Source organism: Falco punctatus (genome assembly GCF_963210335.1).
Source record: "Falco punctatus genome assembly, chromosome: 4".
In the NCBI taxonomy this organism is placed as follows: Eukaryota; Metazoa; Chordata; class Aves; order Falconiformes; family Falconidae; genus Falco; species Falco punctatus.
The window spans coordinates 18,798,058-18,806,392 of NC_137583.1; the positions used below are offsets into that span (position 1 = coordinate 18,798,058).

Genomic DNA, 8,335 nt, shown 5'->3' on the forward strand with positions numbered 1-8,335 from the left:
TACAATACTGCGGGTGGTGCACACACGATGAGGACATAGCTCATTTATCAATGATACCCAGCGACCTACTTACTGCCCTCTGCTCTTGACTTAATCATATTCTCAGCAAATAGTTCCACGTATTGACAGTCTTGCAGCATATGGCGTGGGCTGGTTTATCTGAAGCCTGATTACAAACACAGAGGTGCTGAGCCCAAGTCTCCTGTCAATCAATGCTGCCTATGATGATGTGGTGATCTAAAAACCTTGATCTTTCTTTATCTCTCATGTGGTTGTGTGCGCTCCACAGCTGTCCTCAGTTGCTCAGAAACCCTTAAATCAAAATATGGCTTCTTTATGAAAACTGTTGTCTGCAGGCAACTCTTCACAGTCACTCTGCAATCAATTCCCATGCAAAGCACAAAAGCTATTTCACTGTGGTACTCCAGTTAAGGAAAAAACAGAACATAGTATTAGCCCCTTAGAGAATTTGCTATTTTATTTTTTAGGTTTTGGTATATAATCTGAGAGAAGTCTGAAATGCGATTTAACCACAAGGGTCTCATAGCAAATAGCTCAGGAAAAGCCATAATTTTTATTGCCTTGCAGCCCGAACACACAGTGTCTTTCCTTCCCCATACCACTCTTGGAGGGGGTGACAGAGAGAGAACACCTCCCAAGCCAGCTCCTCTCCCCAGGTGCCACTTCTCTGGGCCAGCTGTGCCATCCAGCTCACACCCACAGAACAGCAGAAGCTGGTGCTGCTGGCCCATCCTTGTCTGCTCCCAAGATGAACCTGTCACTGAAGTCAGCACAGACGAAGCAGCATTGACCACCACCAGCACTGCTGAGGAACCATGTGAGCTGGCAGTATTTCTTCTCTCACCCTCCCATGGTACTGGGGTGACTCCAATCACCAACACAAACATATTCCCAGGAGGGATGGAAATCTACACAGAACAGACTGACCAAAAATTGATGGCCTGAGCACCTTCTCATTTATCTGAGTGTTAAGTCAGGCACCTCCAGTCAAATGAATAAAGTCAACATCTTTTGTTAGCCATCCTCCCGCTTCAGCTTCACTACTCCACGTTTTAAAGCTAGGCACAGGCTTACAGAAACAGCAATGCCACCCTGATCAGATGTTGTCCACAACTTTAGGACCTAGAAATTTTTACACCATATGATAACACCTCCTCTACTAGTCTTTCCAGCTTAGCCTGTACAACACTGCATCTAAATGAAGGGTTTGTAGAAACCCTGGGATTGTGCACGTCTGCCTGACAGCTAGGGCATGCTGCTGTCCCTGGCTCAGCGCTCACCAGTATTCAGTGGCACTGGGACACAGAAGACACAGGGGTGCAGGGTCCCAAGTCAAAGCTCTGTCCAAAACAAACAAAAAAAATCACACATCAGCCTAAGTTAGGAAGTACAGCCAAGGTTTCCTAGCCATGTTTTCCAAATAGCCATGACTCTCCCCCCACACCTTTTGCTACTCCTGATGATATTCATGTAACTGCCGTAACAGCATCCCAGGGAGGGGGGGTAAACAAAAGACATTATAGCCAATCTAAGGAAAATCAATTAGGTTCAGACATCTCATTAACCTTCTAGCCTGTTTATCCCCCAGCTTTAATTTATACTACCACTTGCAAATGGATTCGACACATTGGCCCACCGTTTCCCTGGGAAGGTGCAACAGGCAAGAACACAGCCCCTGGATCCCAGAATACTCCTTTTATCCAGGTCCTTCCCTCCCTCCCTGCCAACCATTCACTGGATGTTAAGAAGCACTGGAGGAAGAAAATAGGGTACAGAAAACATGCAAGAGCTCTTTGCAAATTATGTAAGCCCTGGGGTGGGCCTCCTTTTTACCTTCTGCTGCTTTAATTACCAGAAACAAAATGTAGACTTGCCTACACTAAGAATGCCCATCCATACCATGTCAGCCAGTCCTGCAGCAGTGACAGTCATGCTCTCAGGAGTATTTTCATGCCAGGCTTCACTTGCATGCATTCACAGGGCTGAAGATAATAACATGCACTGAAAATAAGTTGTGGTGTGTGGAGTTTTGTTTTTAATCTTAGAGCACAAAGCCTGGGGAGGAGCCTTGATTTCTATAGCCGAGATAGATTTACAACCTTTACTCCAGGGAACTCTGTAGCAGTTTCATCTCACCAGGCAGAAGATATCCTAGCTTCAGTGAATACAAACCCATCATCCTCACAGAAAGATGGTCACCTGCACGTTAAACCTCAGGAGTTCATTCATTCCTGTCATGTTTTCAAAATTATGGGATTCTAGGGCTTGTTAGAACACTGAAAGTTTTCTATACAATCCCGGCCTTTTGACTGAGAAACACGTGTATTTCTAATGGACTGACGTGCACATTCTTAGTAAGGGGTTTGACATGTCTAATACATCAGGATCAAACTCAAAAGATCAAGTCTGACAGTTGCACCCATGCAAGTCAGCAAGAAAGACAAAATCTTGAGATCTGGGCAGTTGCAGGGAACAGAAGTCTTTTCAAGGCAAGCATTGCTAACTTCTGCAGAACAAACACTTGAAAGAGAAAGGAGCAGCTTCAAGAAAATAATTTAAAAACCAGAGAACACAAGTGAAAATAAGTACATTTTTCTAAATATGTTCCTGCCTCTGTATGAGGCGTAACTAGAGCACTGCAGTCTTCCCCAGCCTGCAGACATGGCTCTCCAGCCAGTGCCTCTGCAGTTGCTCAAAGATTTTCCAAGTTATAGCCAAGTAAAAATTGATTAAAGACTTGACTATTTCACTGCAGCTATTGGGAATCCTGCAAAAGTTACAACAATGAGCTCAGCGGCTCTTTGCTTCCTATTAGGCAAAACTCTAAAGACAGAGCTTAAAGAACACAATCCACTAAAGGAAGGACCAACAAGTCCCCCAGACAGAGCTATGCACAGCCCTCTGTTCCAGCACAGCCATGCAAGCACTTTCAAATACATCTAAGGCTGGAAACCAATACACCACAGGAGATGGTGACTGGACCCTTTTGGAAATGCTGTTCTAAAAAGCTCCTATAACCTGGCCTCTCCCTTAATCTCATTCTCCAGCCACCACAGGAACTCGAAAACTTTTTTCCCCAGGAGCAGTATGTTGAACATACCAGTCTTCAGCTGCATTCAACAAAGCTACAGTCATTTAGCCAAGGACCCACCTAATCCCATATTTAAAAAAAAAAAAAAAAAAAAAAAAAAAAGAGCAGCAAGGTCAGAGGTAAAGCATCACGTTGTTTTACATCGTATCCATTTCTGGCTGAGCAAGCCCAGGCCACAAGCACACAAACACTCAGTGAAATTTAAACTGATGGGAAGTGGCACATGAGCAACCAGAAACCTCATCCTTACCGTGCAGCACGTTCCAAGCGAAGTTTATCTCAATTTAGTGCAAACCCACGCAAGGGCTATCTAAGCCCCATTGAAACAGGGCTGTAACACTCAAGTAAAAAAGATAATTTTCTTCAAATGGGTAGGTCTGGACTTAACTCCACAGGGGAGAGAGAAAACACGCATCAGGGTATCATGTCCGCAGAGAACCTGCGGCTGAGGAGGGGTGGAGGAAGAGAGAGGCGAGAGGAAACACACCGAGAACAATACTGGGAAAGGGACTATTCTCGGCGAGAGGGAGGATGCGAGGCCGAGCCGGAGCAAACAAGGGTAACAAAGGCCGGGGAAGCGCCCGGGCTTCCTCCGCGGGGCCCCGCGCAGCAGCGATGCGGGTTTGCCCGCAAGGATGCACGGCTGCCCGCACCTGCCCCCGGCCCCGGCGCGTCCCGTGCCGCCGGTGAACGCGGCGCCTGTCCTGAGGGAGGGCGAGAGGGCAGCGCCGGCGGCCCCCCCGCCCGCAGGGTCAGTGGGGTGGGTACCCCCGGCCCCCAGCACGAGGGGCAGCACTCGGCTCTTGTGCCGCCCCAGCGGGGCGCGGGGCCGCAGCGGCGATGCCCGGCTCCTCCGTGCGCCCCACGGGGGATTTAACCACCCCACCCCGAACTTCCCCGAGCGGAGCCACCAGTGGGTGCGGGGGGGGACAACCCCCCCCGTGTGGGTGTGGCCGCGCGCTCCCCTCTCGCTGCGACGGCGGGGCGACCCCCGCAGCTCCGCGCCCGAGGCCCCCCACCCCCCCGCCGCCGCTGCCCCGCTCGGAGAACAATGCGGTGCCCGGCCCTTACCTCGGTGCGGGCAGCCCGGGCGGCCCTGAGCGCTCGGGGCTGCCGGCGGAGCCCAGCCCGCCCCTCCGCCGCCCCCCGCGCATCCACCCGCGGCGGCTCCCGGCTCCCCCCCGCACCGGGGGCGCACCCCGAGGCGGGTGCGAGGGGCAGCTCCGCCCCTGGCTGCGGGGTCCCTGCCCCCCCCGGAGGAGGAGATACCGATAGATCCGCAGCCTCTCCCAGCAGCGCCAGACCCGGTGGCGATGGATGCTCAGGTCATGTTTACATCTGTGCGTGTGCATGTGCACACGCAGACGCGGTCTCACCCCGCACAAAGCGCCGCAACTGCCTCCCGGCACGGGAGAGGGGACACGGGCAAGTTACAGCATCCTCCCCCTCCTCTTCTTCCTCAACTTCAGAGCAAGCGACGCGTCCAGCCCCGCTCCCCGCAGGCAAGTGCGGGCAGCACCGGCGGCTCCCCGGCCGCCCCCCGGGTCCTCCCCCGCCTTTGATTTACTCCCAGCTGCAATTCACAACCTGGGCAGGAGACGCGTGTCATATCAGGGGATAGATGGAAATTTCTACGGGGCCATGGGAAGGGGGCTGGATTTCCCTTAATCCAGCTATCTCTGCTCATAACCGCCCTTTGTCATCCTTGTAATGTGAAACAGAACAATAACGGGAGTTCAAGAGCGGCCACGCCGGTATGTTACAGACACAGGCATTAACTACCGTACGGAAGTGGGCTGTCCAAGTACAGCGGTGAAGAGCAGTCTGGCTATTGTTTGGGGGGTGTCAGATAAACTGAAGGTGCTGGCAAACGATGCTGGAACCAGGCTCGCCATCTGATATGAGTAGCACCAGAACAGGTCCTAGATATTGCACCAAACACACCACTGCAGCCAGAACAGCACTTGTGAATAAATTCACTCCAATACTTTGCTATGCAGGAGTATGCTGTTATTTTTATAGAAGTTTCACAGATCCTTATTCATTCATTGAACTAAAGTTAAGAGGATCACAAGATTGCACTAGGTAAATAGGATTTTCTTTTTTTTTTTTTTTTGCCTTAGAATTATCCCATATCAGATCAGGGTTATTAGCTCCAGCAGTGCCAGGCCTTCCTGTTTATCACATCTGCAGACTACAGTACCAAACTACCTGGTGCTTTTCTTAAAGCAAAGTAATACACACAGCAGAGTCACTGTTTGCACACACCTCCATCTACACCCATGCAGGATGCCTTGGCTATACTGCACCCATGCCATTTTAGCAATGACCTGTTGATGCTCTCCCGCAACAGCCCAATTATGCTGATGTTCGGCCAGCTCTTGCCTCTCCCTCATTTCTGCTTACACCCAAGGATCCCCATCCCTGGGTTTTGCTGCCATCTGACTTTTCTGGGCTTTTCCTTCCTTCCTTCAGTTCCTCTGAGGTTGTGGTTTGGGGACTGAGAAGTGCTCCCAGATGTTTCCCATTGCCAGGAGGGTGGCAACATCTGCCTTTTCTGCTCCAGGTTGCCACAAGCCAACAAGAGCAATGCAACAACCACCCGCAGGTCATCAGGTTTCACACATGACCCTCCAATTCTTTCTTCTGTATACTCTGCATCTTGCATCTGCTTTACTCACAGGACGTCACAAGCTTCCTACACATTCACATGATTGAGAGATTATCTGCTCCTTAGAAATACAGAATAGATTTTAGCTACATGTACCACTGCACATCAGTAGTCTGCCCAATTCCCAGCTGTCATCGAGCACCCAGTGGGCTCTGTGCTACCAAAGACTAACAACCAGTATGCAATCTCCCCCCCAAAAGATTGTTCTGTATCATAAGAAATTCTAACACTACCTCCTACTTTAACCATTCAAATTCACCATGCCCTCCTTCCTGCATGTAATACTTCATTAGGGGAAATTACACTGACAGATATCTTGATGTGATGTATGCATCCATTTGCCTTCCACAAATAAACCTAAATCAAAGTCTAGAGACAGAGGAGTGAGCTTCCTTTGAACAGAAAAGGTCAGCCAATATTTATAGCAGCCAAAATAAATGCTCTTAATCTAGTTTATTTCTGTATTATAATAAAAATCAAGAGCTTGCAGAAAATAGTGGCGATACACCTGAACCAAGTGTGTGCAGAAGATGAGTGATAGCACTGCATGACAGCAGAGAACGCCTTCTGATGTGATTGATGGAGGGATGCAGGGCAAAATTCTTCAGCTGCGTAGCCTTTGCTGGCTTTACACTCGACCCTGGGATACCAGCCTACACAAGGACCCTGTTGTGGTAGGCCGTCTGACAAATCCACAAGATCTCTTGTCCTCAAGAGCAGAGAGCCCAGACAGATGAAGCACAGGGTGAAGAACCTGAAGATATGGTTTGCCTGGGGTCTTACAGTAAGCCACAAAGTCTCTCACTTTCAACCAAGCTAGCTCAGACTACATATCTCACATTAGGATGCCTCAGGTTTGGTGAGAAATGCCACTTCCAGTCCATGACTGGGAACAGAACTCAGAACAGGACTTCACAATAAAGTCCTTTGCCTTTCTTAGGCAATGACTATTTACACAATTCAAAACTCCAGAGGTTAAATGCATTGCAGCACAATTAGTCAACATACCTATAGCCTGGAAGCTTGGTAGTGTTAAAGAAGAGCCTTGCATTCCTAGCCCTGAAACATTATTTCTGGAATATCAACTTCTAAAGTAAATACCCAAGGCCTATGGACATGAGAGTCAGGCTGGGTTAAAGATCTCTTTGGGGAAATGGCTGAACTTAGGCTACTTTCCTGATGTGAAAGGTAAACTCTGGCACTGACCATAGCTCTTTGCAAAATCCCTTTATAGCAAGGGAGGAATATTAATGTTTAAAAAGGTACTTTGGCTCTCCGCTGAAGATCTACCACTGATGTTAATCTGTACAAACTGCCAGAGTGGGTATCATTTATTATTTAGGATGAGCAGTGCAATGCCAGGCCAAATGGACTGCTAGTCTAACCCATCACAGCATTCTTCTGGGAGACCCCAGTGAGCACAAGCTGTTTATGTAGTTTGGCACTGATATACCGATCCTAAAACAAGCATCGCTCAGGTGACTGTGAGGACCAGACTTGCTGTATCCCATGCTCTCTGCACAGCTGATCTTCACCCAGGTGTGCTAGCAGCAGCAGGTATCCAGCTTTTTTGGAGGTTTTGGGAGAAGAGTTGCTGCTTAGGCCAAAAATCCTCTTTGGGATTCTTCTGAAGCTGGAAAAAGATCACTCCAGCAATAAACCACTTCCCATGACTGGAGGTTCCTTCTTGCAGCCCAGCTGGAAGAAGAGAATATACTCCCATGCAAAGTCAGCTGGCTTTGCTCAAAATGCTTTTGTGGCTGATTTCAGGTAAGTTGGGCGATTTTGTCCTAAAGCAGAGACAAGCACTTACATGACGGAGCTGTGCGTGAACTTCCCAAAGAGAATGATAGCAAATAGCCTGAAAGTGATCTGTACTCATTTTGCAAGCAGGCAAGCAGTGGGGTTTCAAATATGTGCATAAACCTTTACAGTAGGGGCATGCAGTATGTTAGAAACAGTCCAAGGTAGACTATAGACAACTCCAGATTCCCACAGCCACCTCACTTAAGCTCCAGAAATGCCACAAGCCATCTGTTGCGTTTCAAATCTAAACCAGAACATGCAGATTCTAAAAGCTGCTGAGACCTAGAAAACAATTTGGATTCTCCCATCTAGAATGATTTCCCAGTTGGGGGGGGTGGGGGTGGTGTGTGCGTCCGTGTCCCCCTTTCAGACCAGGTCTGAGCTAAATAGAAAAGCCTTGCCATATACATTCCTCTGTCCTTCTGCAAAATGAGTTCCCATGGAGGACTGGAGCCTCCAGGACAGGGAAGAGCTTCAGGCAGCTGTACAGAGCTCAGCGAGGCTGAATGCCTCATCACTCTTCCGAGAGCAACCCTCCTCCATACGAAAAGGAAGCTGAAGCCCCCCTCATCCTTCCTACTTTTCTTCCTCATTCCTTTGCTCCTCCAAAATATCCTTGGGTCTGTTCCTCATCTAGACCTTCTGCAAGCAGCATCTATTTGTGTGGTTTAATGTGGCTGATACAGTTTAAATGACATGCAAGACAAGAGGTTGCTGGCTTTTCTCTATGTTTTCAGATTCATATC

At 48.9% G+C, this 8,335-nt stretch overlaps 1 protein-coding gene across 4 annotated transcripts in view; it reads right to left on the reverse strand.

Moving 5' to 3' along the window:
- The window catches only part of FRMD4B (FERM domain containing 4B), a 139,889-nt gene extending 133,841 nt beyond the window's left edge, over positions 1-6,048 (reverse strand). For 2 of the 4 annotated variants that reach the window (XM_080385325.1, XM_080385323.1), the window contains exon 1: positions 4,184-6,048. The gene's annotated coding sequence lies outside the window, so the exon portion shown is untranslated. Of the gene's footprint in view, positions 1-3,362 lie in introns of all 4 variants that reach the window. The other 2 variants (XM_080385326.1, XM_080385324.1) reach the window with 2 other exon arrangements.
- Between the last annotated feature and the right edge of the window lie 2,287 nt (positions 6,049-8,335).